This window comes from Clarias gariepinus, chromosome 5, assembly GCF_024256425.1.
Source record: "Clarias gariepinus isolate MV-2021 ecotype Netherlands chromosome 5, CGAR_prim_01v2, whole genome shotgun sequence".
In the NCBI taxonomy this organism is placed as follows: Eukaryota; Metazoa; Chordata; class Actinopteri; order Siluriformes; family Clariidae; genus Clarias; species Clarias gariepinus.
The window spans coordinates 27,787,327-27,799,580 of record NC_071104.1 but is presented as its reverse complement, the minus strand read 5'-3'; the positions used below and the strand labels follow the sequence as shown (position 1 = coordinate 27,799,580).

The 12,254-nt window shown below is 38.7% G+C and overlaps 1 protein-coding gene across 2 annotated transcripts in view; it reads left to right on the top strand.

Moving 5' to 3' along the window:
* Positions 1-1,524: 1,524 nt before the first annotated feature.
* raph1a (Ras association (RalGDS/AF-6) and pleckstrin homology domains 1a) overlaps positions 1,525-12,254 on the top strand; it is a 71,005-nt gene continuing 60,275 nt past the window's right edge. For both annotated transcript variants that reach the window (XM_053496296.1, XM_053496295.1), the window contains exon 1: positions 1,525-1,856. The gene's annotated coding sequence lies outside the window, so the exon portion shown is untranslated. The remainder of the gene's footprint in view (positions 1,857-12,254) is intronic.

Here is a 12,254-nt window from a genome sequence, read left to right as displayed (position 1 = left end):
TCAACTTATATGACAAGACTAGCGGGTTAGAATTTGCAAAGCATTTGGCAGTTAGAACAGATATGTGAGGCTTAGGGCGTGGGTTTACCTATTACAATTTAAAATATTCCAAAACCTCTTCAGAGGAATGGAAAGAAGCTGAAAGCAGATATACATGCAAACACCATTATTAAATCATTTATTTTTATATTTTATAACTTAATATGTAAAGTAACTGAATATGTAAAGTAATTCAATATGTAAAGGTATTTTTGTTAGATTTTTTATTAATATTTTAGCATGAATAATTTAATAAGAATTACTTGATAAGAATCCATGATCACAAAACACAACATTAAGTAAAAAAAATTTTTTTGCATTGTTAAGTGCTGTTGCACTAGGGTATGTTTTATACCTTCGGTAATCTGTGTAGCTTTTGTGTGGGAGCAATGTTTGTATAATGTAGCATGGAATTATTAGACCTTTATTGATTTATTATTAATCCATAATCAATAAGTAATGATAATTAGTGGTGGGCGGTTGGAGGAAAGGAAATCTGTAAAGCAGGGGTTTCAGGGGTTGATTCCATGTGAGGGTCACTTAATTTACAGATGAAGTCATGAGAGAAACTCACAGTGACTTCTTTTGTTTTATTCATTTACTTAAGAAATTTTAAAGCAAAGCTTGCTTTAACTGTTAAATTGGAGTTTCTGGGAATCACATTTACAACATTTGGCAGACACCCTTATCCAGGGCAACTTACATTTTTATCTCTCTAGCACAGTTGCTGCTTTCTTGCCTTGTGATACATAAAGTCACATCTAGGGTCTTTCATAATGTTTATAATGTCCATTTTGGGAATTTCATAATGTGGATTTAAGAAAATGTTTATTGTCCATTTGTGGAAAACGAATAATGCCCATTTGGGGGAAATTCGTAATATTTTGGAGAATTTCACAATTTTAATTTAGGGAAATTTATATTGTCAATTTAAGTAACTTTATAATGACATTAGTCTCCATTTGGGGGAATTATATCAATTATACCAACTATAGCATCCGTTGGGAGGAAATTAATAAAGTCCATAATTCACATTTGTATAATCTCATAATTTGCATTTAGGGAAAAGTCATACTGTCCACAGTGAGAAAGCAAATGTGGGGGAAACATTATAATGTCCATTTGGGGAAATTCGCAACGTCCTTTAGGAGGACACTTCTGATGTCCATAACGTAAATTTGGGGGACATTCATACTGTACATTTGTGAAAAATGTATAATATGGGTAGTTAAGGGTAGCAAAATGTTGGGTAGTTTGCTCATTATGGTTGGAAATCCCTGCTATACGGGAACACTGAACGCGCAGTTAGGACATATCCATGAGCTTCCTTTTAGAGGTGAGTAATCGGTGAGTAAACACCATGGTCAGGGTGGGAATAATAATGGGATGAGGAGGATCCACGCGGCGGAGCGGCACACCCTCTGAAGGGGATTGCGTGAATGCGGTGACGTAAGACGGGCAGGGCATGCGCGTGCTCGCAGAGCCGCTGGCCCGGATCTCAGGGCTGGACAGGAAGCGGAGGCTCGGGAACGCGCATCGGTCCAGCAGCAGCAGCAGCAGCAGCCGTAACAGCAGCAGCAGCAGCTCCCATCGGTGCGGGAACGGAAACGGGAGCGTAAATGCACCCCCGACATTAAGGAGTCGTCTCTCGAGTCTATCCGTTGTGACCGCGGTGACGGCGTTTAACCGCAGACTGATTGTTCAGTCCTGCTGAATCTGAGCAACACGTCGTTTTTTTTTTTTTCCTCCTTCAAATCCATTGTGGATCTGCTCATTTCCCATTTACGAGCCTTAACCGTCACCCTGGAGACGTAACGGTCAGTCGCTCTTTATGCCTTTCTCTTGTTGTTGTTGGTAGAAATGATGAATGTCCACGGCGGGGAAAGTAAACGCGTGGAATATGGCTGGCGATTTATTCTATTTAGCAGCGCATTAGCTGAGAAGCTAGCAGGGGAAAAGCACAGCTCAGTGAACGGATTCATTTCTCCGGTTAAATGGAAAAACTAGCAGGAGCGAGGTGTGAAATCGGTGTTGTTCACATTAAAACCGGGTGTATTTTTGCGTGTCAAAACGCTGACAGCATTGTGGTGTGTATGTGTGCGTGTGTATATAAATGTGTGTGTGTGTGTGACATTTTGTGCTGTGTACATCTTCAGGATGGACGCATTTGGCAGCAGAGAGTGTACTGTATTCAGGCCCGTGATCAGACTCATATGATTAAAACGTAGAAAACCTGCAATTTCATAGTGTGTGTGTGTGCGCGCATCAGCTTCACCAGATAAAACCCCACATCTGTACAGGGTGTGTTTGCACTGCCTCCACCATCGCATCGCGTTGTAACCATGCAGCAGCAGCAGCAGCAGCTCAGTTTTTAGTTTTCACATCAATGCGCTTTATGAAGTCGAATCGCGCGTGTGTAAACGAGTAACTGGACGTGTAGGGCTCGGGGTGTGTCATGCTCGATTATTTTAAGCTCATGTTGAGTGCAGCACACACATGAGGGCTCTGACAGCAGTTGCTTGCTATTGCAGTAAACATCAGGAGGCCCGAGTCTCCATTTCCACCAGCAGTGTGTCAAGTGGTCTGAGGTTTGCACTGCAGTTGTCTAGTGCCCGTGTTATTGCCCATAAGTTTAGCACTGATCCTTAGACAAAATACACTACGTGGACAAAAGTATTTGGTCAAACCTGCAATGACATCGTATCCAAACACATACACTTCAATATGGAGTTGGTCTCCCCTTTGCACCTACAGTATAACATCTTCCACTCTTTTTCGGAAGGTTTTTGTGGGAATTCGTGTCCATTCATTCTGTAGAGCATTTACTGTATGAGGCCAGTCACTGATGTTGGACAAGAAGGCCTGGTTCGCGATCTCTGTTCCAGTTTATCCCGAAGGTACTTGATGGGGTTGAGGTCAGGGCTCTGTCTTCGGGCCAGTCAAGTTCTTCCACACTGAACTCATCAAAATATGTCTTTATAGTTCTTGCTTTGTGCACTGAGGCACGATCATGTTGAAATAGAAAAGGGTCTTCCCCAAACTATTGTTAATGTATGGTGTCAGTTTAGTTTCCCTTAGCCAATCAGTGAATTAGGTGTCTGAATTAGCTAGTTAGTCCTGTTAATTTATGTTGTATGTATGTAACATCCTGGTCCTGCAGGAACGATGATTCGTTTCAATGTGTATTGAACTGGTATATGGTTGAAATGACAATAAGAGCCTACTTAACCTGACTTGAAAATGTTGAAAGTATAGCATTGTTCAAGATGTCATGGTATGCTGAAGCATTAAGATTTCCCTAATTTAGATTTGTTCTGTACAGCATGTCAGTAATAGATCATTTGCTAGTTTATTAACTAAACACATCTTTGATTTCATATTCATTTAAAAAAAATATGTTTTGCTTAAAATAAACTAAAGTATTTATGAAATATCCACGTATCCTGCCAAAAAGCCTGCCAAAAGTGTGATACAGATGTGTTAGGCTTTTACTAAGGCAACAGGATTAAAGGAGGGTTTTTTTTGCAGAAACACATTTAGAGCAACATGTTGGAAGGTTGTTGCAAAATGTTAATTTAGAAGAACCATATCATTATTATGTAAACATAGACCTTTTGGTTAGTTGTGTATTTTTTATTCTTATTGTTTGTGGTATATGTGTATACTGTAATTTATGTGTCTTTTCCCATAGTACTGGATTAATGGGACACCTGAGCTGAATAAAGCTTTATTCATGTACTGAAAAGATGTTTTCAGTGAGAGGATATTATTTAAATGTTGTTTCATCTTCCTGTTGTTATACATATCAGTTAACTTTTGAATCCAAGTCAGAGTCTAAAACAGCAGAGAATAACAGGCTTATGATCATCCCTGAGGCTGTTTAAAGCTACCTGCAGAGAGGTCATCCAGCTGTCGTGGGGTTGAAAGATAATACACACTGTTGCTTTTATTGAACTCTCCTATTTCTTGTCTCGAGCAATTGTTTAAGACTACGTTTTTTTTTGTTGAAGGTTGGTTTTGAGTATATAATTATTCCCATGTTTGGCTCAGACATTGGCACATAGAGGTAGTCTGGGATGAATGAAGAAACTTTGTTCTCTTTGTTTGCTGCTTATGGAGGTGTGTAGATCCAGGTCTGTACAGAGCCAGAAGTGAACAGATGCTTTCAGTGTAAAATGGGTGGGATGATTAGTCTGTTTGTTGACGAATACTGGTCAGTCTGGAGGAGAAGCATGACACCATGGACAGAGGGCAAATGGAAGTAAGGCGGAGGGGGATTAGAAATACCATTTACTTGCCAACTCAGTGGATTGCATAGTTCAGTGGCATCTAACAACACTCCCAAAACAAGCATGATGAATAAATTTCATTGTGGAACAGGCCAAAGCTAGGGCATGTGCTATTTGTATGGCTCTCTGAAACTCTCTGTTTTAGTTCTACTTCTGTTTGGTATTTGAGACGCTTTAATAGGTGGTTTATTTCATCTTCAGATACCCTTTGCTTAATTTCTTGTCCACAAAAATAAATGATCAATGATGTTAAAAAGAATGGTATGTTTAGGTTAAACTAGTTAAAATGAATTAACTATTTTACATTACAGTAAAATAGATGTAATATCAATATGATAAAGTTGCAGAATCCTTTAAAAGTTTTTTTTTTTTTTTTTTTTTGCAGATTTTTGATGTAAGAAATGCATTCCCCGCCATAGTTAAATAAGCACTGTATTGCCAGCTACACAATCTGTTGCTCTTTCACTTTGTTTCTGTGCCCTGGTGCTACTGTTATCTGCATCTGTTTTTCCACTAAACTACAATCTGCCTTCTCATAAAAACTAAAATAATAATAATAATAATAAAAAAAAGTCATTTTGTTTAAATTTTCAAAATTATATTCTCTGTCATGCCCGTTACTAAGCATTTTTTCCCCTGACTTTTAAAGTGAAATTGTAATGTGACTATAAATTTGGGTTAGCTGAATTCAAGACTTTTTTAAGCAATTTCCCTCTGGGATTAATAAAGTTCTTTGAATCTTGAATCTTTTTTACTTGCAACAGTGGTTGGAACTGAGTCATTCCTAATTTCTGCCAAGTAAGAAGCTATATCAGAGAAAACAGTCACGTAGAGTTGCAGTGGAAGATCTAATAATTTCACCTTGATGCATTTTAGTTTTATTGGTATATTAATTTTACCAGTGTATTTTGGCATGGAGCAGTTTGTCAGAAATCCAGCTGTAGATTTTGAATCCCTTATGTGCAAGACAGTGGAGAAAATGGTAAGAAAAAAAAATCCCTGAGATGACATAAGCATGAAACCTTGAGAGGAACCAGACTCAGAAGGAACCCATGCTCTCCTGTGTGACACCGGATAGTGTGATTATAAATCATTACAGTATACAGCTGTAGAGGAGAACACTTCCATATCTCTCAACCTGTTCTCTATCTAATGGCAGATCCAGAGTTTTTTTTTCCAAACTCCTTACATATCTGACGTTTGATTCGGAGGAGGATGCAGTAGGATGTTTGTGCTGACGAAGTGTTTTAGATATTTTTAAATGATGAATTAAATTACAAGTTTAGATTCCGTAAATACATTTCACAGAGTAGAAGGGAGCTAAACTGCCTGAAGCTTTAACAGGTCGCTCCACATAGTGTTTTGCATGGATGACAGGCCATCCACATGACACTTTGTCTTAAAGAGACAGTGTAGTATTTTTTGACATGATTGCTATCTGCAGCATTTACTGTATAGTGAAGGTGTGATTTTTTTCCATGAAGAATCATTTAAAATGCTTTATCTTGTATTCAGGGTATTTCTGGAGCCTATCCTAGGAGTCTTAGGCGGGTTACACCCTGGACAGGGTGCCAATTCATCGCAGGGCACACACACATTCATTCACACAATTCGCAATTTGGGATTATCTGCAGGTCTGTGGACTGTAGGAGGAAACCGGAGTACCCAGAGGAAACCCACCAACCACAGGGAGAATATGCAAACTGCATGCATCCGGACCCAGTGCAAGGCAACAGTGCTAACCACTAGACCAGTGTACCACCGTCATGGCTTATCAGTAGATGTTTAAAATGTTGGTGCTATATTTGTTTTGGTCGTAGCCACGACTAAACGTCTTAACAAATCTGCTTCTATGTGGTTTGTATGACTTACTGGGCCAGTATAGTTAAAACTTATTCTGGTCCTATTTTCAATAGATTTTGTAATAACCATAAAACTCAGGTAGAATGGAGGATGAAATTAACATATACAGTGTGTATATATATATATATATATATATAGTTTTTGGTCTTTCGGCTGCTCCCAGCAAGGGGTCGCCTCAGCGGAATACCCAGTCTGCACTACAACTTGGCACAGGTTTTTACGCCGGATGCCCTTCCTGACGTAACCTTTCCATTTTATTTGGGCTTGGGACCGGCACTGATTCCAGTGGCTGGGGTTTGGGCACTGGCTGGGAATCGAACCCTGGCCTTCCGCATGGCAGGCGAAGCACTTACCACTGAGCCACCAGTGCCCGTATGTGTGTGTATACAGTATATATATATTATAGTCTGCAGTAATCACACGCACGTGTATAGTCGAGTTGAAGTAAAATTCTTGGTAGTTTCCATTAAAATGTGTGCTTTTAAGTGTTCCATGGTTAAGCTATCTACATGTAGCAGATGTGCAGCAGTAAACCGGACTCCACCAGAGTTCCCACTCCAGGACTGGCCCTGTTTGCCGAGATTACATCATGTAATTGTGAAAGAAGGGTGGATTCAGCTGTCGAGAGCCCCAGGGCATGGATCTAGAAAAAAATATAGGGATGCATCTTCAGAAATCTTTCAAAATACTACAGAAGAGACAGAGTGTAAAATGCTCCTTTTGTTGCAGTGGAGTTTGTATGCGTTTGTTACTGAGAATTTGTGTCAGCCACGGTAGCCATCTTTGATCCTAGCTGGCATTCCTAGGAGTGAAACTGGCCGCTGATATCACCTCTCACAAACATTGCATATGAGGGAGGGAAGGAAACAGCAATGGGGAAGAGACTGTAAAAACATTTCACAGTAATGGTTCATGTACAGGTGGTCATTGTAGGCTAAACTTCGATTAAAGTGTTTACACTGTGTGGAGTGTGTTATGCATTATTGTGATGCATTGTTTGCAGATAACATACGTCATATAGGATTTAGATCATCAGTGTTTTTCATGTACAGTAGCCCGAGACCTTAGACACATGTTCCAGCTGTTAGCTGCCTCAATGACTGACACTCTTCTCTCAACATAGGCAGATGCTTGTTCAATTTTTATAGATCAGCGACATCAATAATGATTCACTAAAATTTGAGTTAGGGAATGTTCTTTGGCTATACAGTGCATAAAAAAAATAAATGTGCAAAAAAAAAAATTATCCACATACAGTAGCATGACCTAATATAATATTTTATATTATACTACAGGCATTCAAGTCAAACCAGGACATTTGATTGTGCAGAATAACAAAACCAAACAAAAAAACTACCTTTATTTCTCTATTTAATCCCCTGCTACACAAATGCACCTATCCCGGAGTTTTGCTAGTGCTTTGATCCCAAGCCTGCTTTACGTCTGAAACCCTGGCCTCCCAGGAACTCATTTAATGGTCCAAACATGTGGATATAGCTTGGAGCGAGATCAGGACCATACGGGGGAGATGGCAATAATTTCCAGTCGAGTTCCCATAATGTGTTTGTGAATAATTTGTGTAATTTGTATAAGGTTGAATGAGATGTGTCTGTTCCTCAAGTTATACATCGATTTTTAAGGATCAGTAGTTCAACTGTCAGTATGTTCATGGGAACACCTCCAGTGGGCTCTGAGCCGCCCGGCCAGGACCCCAGATGTACAGTGCGGCTTTCTTTAAAACGTTGACACTCTTGAAATGAAACAATGAAACATTTTAATAGTGTCATCGCTGTGCTTGAAGTTTCTGTAAATGTCTTCATTCATGAGAAATTTCATCACAAGTTGAACACCCCTTGTAGAATATTTATAACATCATTCAGCACTTTTAAACATTAAACATGACATGTTAGTGTTAGTCACTGCTAAAATATTTAAAAAGAATTAGCAACTTGTGGCTATTTCAATCACATTGTGCCAAAAAGTCCTTATTCCCGTGGCTGTAGGTCATTACATTTCAGAGCTGGTTATAGTGAATTCTGCTGAATTATTTGGATTGGAAGTGGTTCATTCACTCAGGCAGCCATGACCTTGTAGACAAGACGTTATCTCTGTGTCTCTTTGCCATGTGTGTGTATATCGTACCACATCATACACTCTCTGTGTACATGTACGCTGTACAATTGATAACAAAAATATTTGTATCCACTAAAGAAGACCAATTTTGCCGCAAGTTAAACAATTAATGGTACAATTGGATTGTTCTTGATGGCCGTGTATGCAATGAATAAAATATGATATGTAATATGTACATAGGTAATGGCATATTTGACTTGTGGCAGCATTATTGTCATATAATTGTCTCTGATCTCAATGGAACGCTTGATTTATCAATAATAATTTATAAGGTAGGTCACCTGAGAAGATCCACACTGTTTCGGCATTATCTTATAAAAAGGAATAATAAAGTGAAAGATATGATATTTATTTTTTGTGACTATTAGCAGATTAGCTCGTTATTATTTTAAATACTTAACTATAAAGTATATGTCAAAACAAACCTATGCTTTAAATAATGAAACTTGCTGTAACCCTTATGTTTCTGCTTATTGCCTAGGTGCTTTCTAGTCAGGTCTCTGCGGTTCCTTTAATGAACTTTGGATTGAGTCAGCCTGCCTAGAATCCACTTCCTCTTTTATCATTTTTATTAAAAAATGACTGTTCAACAGCCTGAACTGTTGTATGTTTGTTGTAAGATTTTACTTTTTTGAAAAAAAAAAAAAAGTCTATAGTATTTTTTTTTATAAATAAATAAATAATTGGCATAAGTAACGACTATCAATACTGTGGTAGGCTGCTCGAAATAAATCAGTCTATGGGAAACATTGGATTGAGTCTCCAGAACTGTTTAAAGGGGAAATTAGCATCTAAGTATTATAAATTGTTAATGATTAATCAATTACTGATTGCTAACCTGTTTGATTTTTATTTGAGAAAAAAGTGCATGACTTACAACCCTAGTATCTATAGTTTCTGACCTACAGGGGTGTAATGTTGAGCACTGTGGCCTCGACCCTACAGGGTTGATGTTTGAGTCCTGCCTTTAAGTGTGTGTATGTGTGTGTGTGTGTGTGTGTGTGTGTGTGTGTGTGTGTGTGTGTGTGTGTGTGTGTGTGCTTGTGTCCCCTGCGATAGATTGACACCTCGTCCAACATGTCCCCCGCCTAAAGCCGTAGGCTTCAGGCCTCCCATGACCCTGTACAGGATAAGCAGTATAAAGAATGAACTGTATGTTTTGCTTGTAGATTAAACATTTTCTTTTTTTAAACTATTAAGTCATACAGTTATTTAATTAGTAATTACCTTTTTCCTTCTGGCTTTAAAACTATTATTATTATTATTGTTGTTGTTTTTTTCATTAATTAAAAAAAAAAACAGTTGGTGTTTTATATAGTGTTCTTCACCTCTGTTGTTTTGGATCAGCATGGCCAGGAATTCACTAATGATTTTAGCTCAACTTAAGTTGACACTGGAATTTAAATGATATTATTGCTCCCTGTTCTCCACAGCGAAGCTGACTGTCAGCGATGCCCCCAGGACACAGAGGACGATTTACGTGCTCTGGCTGTTGCTTCATGGAGAATGGTTTTAGCACAGCGTTTCGACTGTGTCGAGGTGAAGTCATGGGCGTGCTCTGCTATCTGTTTAGGTGAACCAGGTGTTCTGTTACTCATGGTGGTTAATTTCACCGTGAAGCAGCAGTTTGTTTATGAAGCGCCCTGCCTCGCGGGTATTTGTACTGTGACTTGTCTGTGTTGGGTAAGCAATGAAAAGTGCTTATGTCCTCTCACCCAGTGATTTGGAGGAACAGTCATGACTGCCAGGTAGTGCATTTGTTGAGTCAGCAAACTGCGTGTATGTGCTGTAGCTTCCTCGTGACAGTTGATAATTATGACACATGGAGCAATTGCCTGCATTACAGAGGCTTTATTATAATTGAAGTCATAATCCTTACCCCCCAGCCCCCAAAACAAACACTGAAATGACTTCACACACACACACACACACACACATACTTGATTGCGTGTCTGTTTTGGGACTAACATGCGTTCTAAATTTAGTCTCTTCTCCTAAAGACTATAGTACCGTGTAAGAATCTCATTTATTCATATTCTGTTTACAAAGTTCCAGACTTTCCTGTAGCCTAGAGGGAATAGTTCTCCAGGTTTTAGTATACTGGTGATGCGGAAGGCTGACAAGAGGGGAAATGAGGTTGCTGCTGAGGTTCTTACATTTTTAAAAATCGGTTGTTTATGTACCTTTAAGCACTTTGCAGCCTGTCGCAGTAAAGCATGTGTTTACTTAAATCTATATAATTAAATACAATTTAATATGAAGAAATGAGGGGCGTGGCTGAAACCTTTTGCACAGTACCGTATATGTGAATGTCACTTAAACACCATGATGTTTTCTTTTTGTGCTGAGTAAATGAAATGATCAGAATTTTAAAAGGAGAAACCCGCAAGCAGCGTGTGTCAGAGGTCAGGCTCCCGGCGGCCATGAAGAAATGTCTCACGTCCACTCTAACTCCAGAGGCAGCTGTGTCCATCTCATAAACACTCAATCCTAAGAACAGATCCAGAGCAGTGCAGCCCAAACCCAACCTCAGGAATGGAGAAATCATTAAGGCTCTGTCCAGATGCTTCGTCCTTTGGTGTCACGAATAGCACAGATGCTGTCCAGCAGGAATTAAACTTTGCCAGTGTGTTATGGTGATTATGTGTTATGTGCTTTATTATAGAGCTGAACTGTAGAAGCTAAAAAAAAACAAAAACATTTTGTTCAAAAGTGAAAACAGTTCGGAAACAAAAAAGGTTTTATTCATTCATTCATTCATCCCTAGTAATACACTCACATGTTCACACAATCAACTCCTATGTGCAGTTTATCTTAGAGTGTCCACCTACTGGCATGTATGCACATACAGGAAACCAGTGGACCCGGAAGAAAACTCACGCTGATTCAAAGAGAAACGCAAAGCAACTCAACACAAACAATTATCCATTTACAGGATTCAGTCGATTAAATATTAAATTTTTGTTGTTCCTATATATTTCTTAATTTTGCTTTTTCTTTAAATTTGCTCAATATTGATGCCTGTGCTCACAAGCCTGGCTGATACTATTTATTTAATAATAATAATAATAATAATAATAATAATTATTATTATTATTATTATTATTATTATTAATAGGAATTCTTTTTCTTCTTCATTTTCTTCTTAATTTTCTTCTTCCAATTATTATTCTTTTAAATCAAATATTTTATTCTAATCAAAACACACTCAAACCTAAAACCAAGCTTCCATTATCGACATACTGTACAGTAACATGTATTACTGCTGCTTAATATCTTTGGAGTTCAGTTATGGCACTTTCACACTGGGGTCCGTGAACCATTTCCCAGAACACTTGGCCGGTTGATTTTGGTCAGTGAGAATGCAATCATTCCGAACTCGGGAACACTGTTCTCTGGACCCCTTGCAGAGGTGGTCTCGGGAACGGTTCATGCATTCCCGAGCACGGTGGGCGGGGCGTGTGTGCGCAGTCGTGCTCAAAAGAGTGACGTAATCACTGTCCGACTCCTTCACCACACACAAAAAAACAGTTTCTGCGAAAGGTGAGGCAATAAAGAAGTACAGTGACACATAAAAACTCAAAGACAGGAAGCTGGGCTTCAACGTCTCCTTTTATTTAACCTGTTTGTAAAGGATGTTTTGTAAACTTTCTTCTAAAAAAATGTTGGCTTTTATTTACCGCTTTCTTGACTGTTTCAAAGACTTCCAAGAAGAAAAATATAAGGAAAAAATATATTTAGCTGGATCCTTTTGACTTATTCCTATTTGACTCAGTAGAGTAACTGTGCTTGTGCTGCTTGTTACCTTTGAGATATTGATAAAGAGGTTGTTAAGAAAGGGGGACATTTAAGGAGGGGAAAAAAGCATTCTGCACCATTTTATCTGGTGTTTAGCTGCTGTTCTTACGTAATCTGTTGCCCCTTTATCGC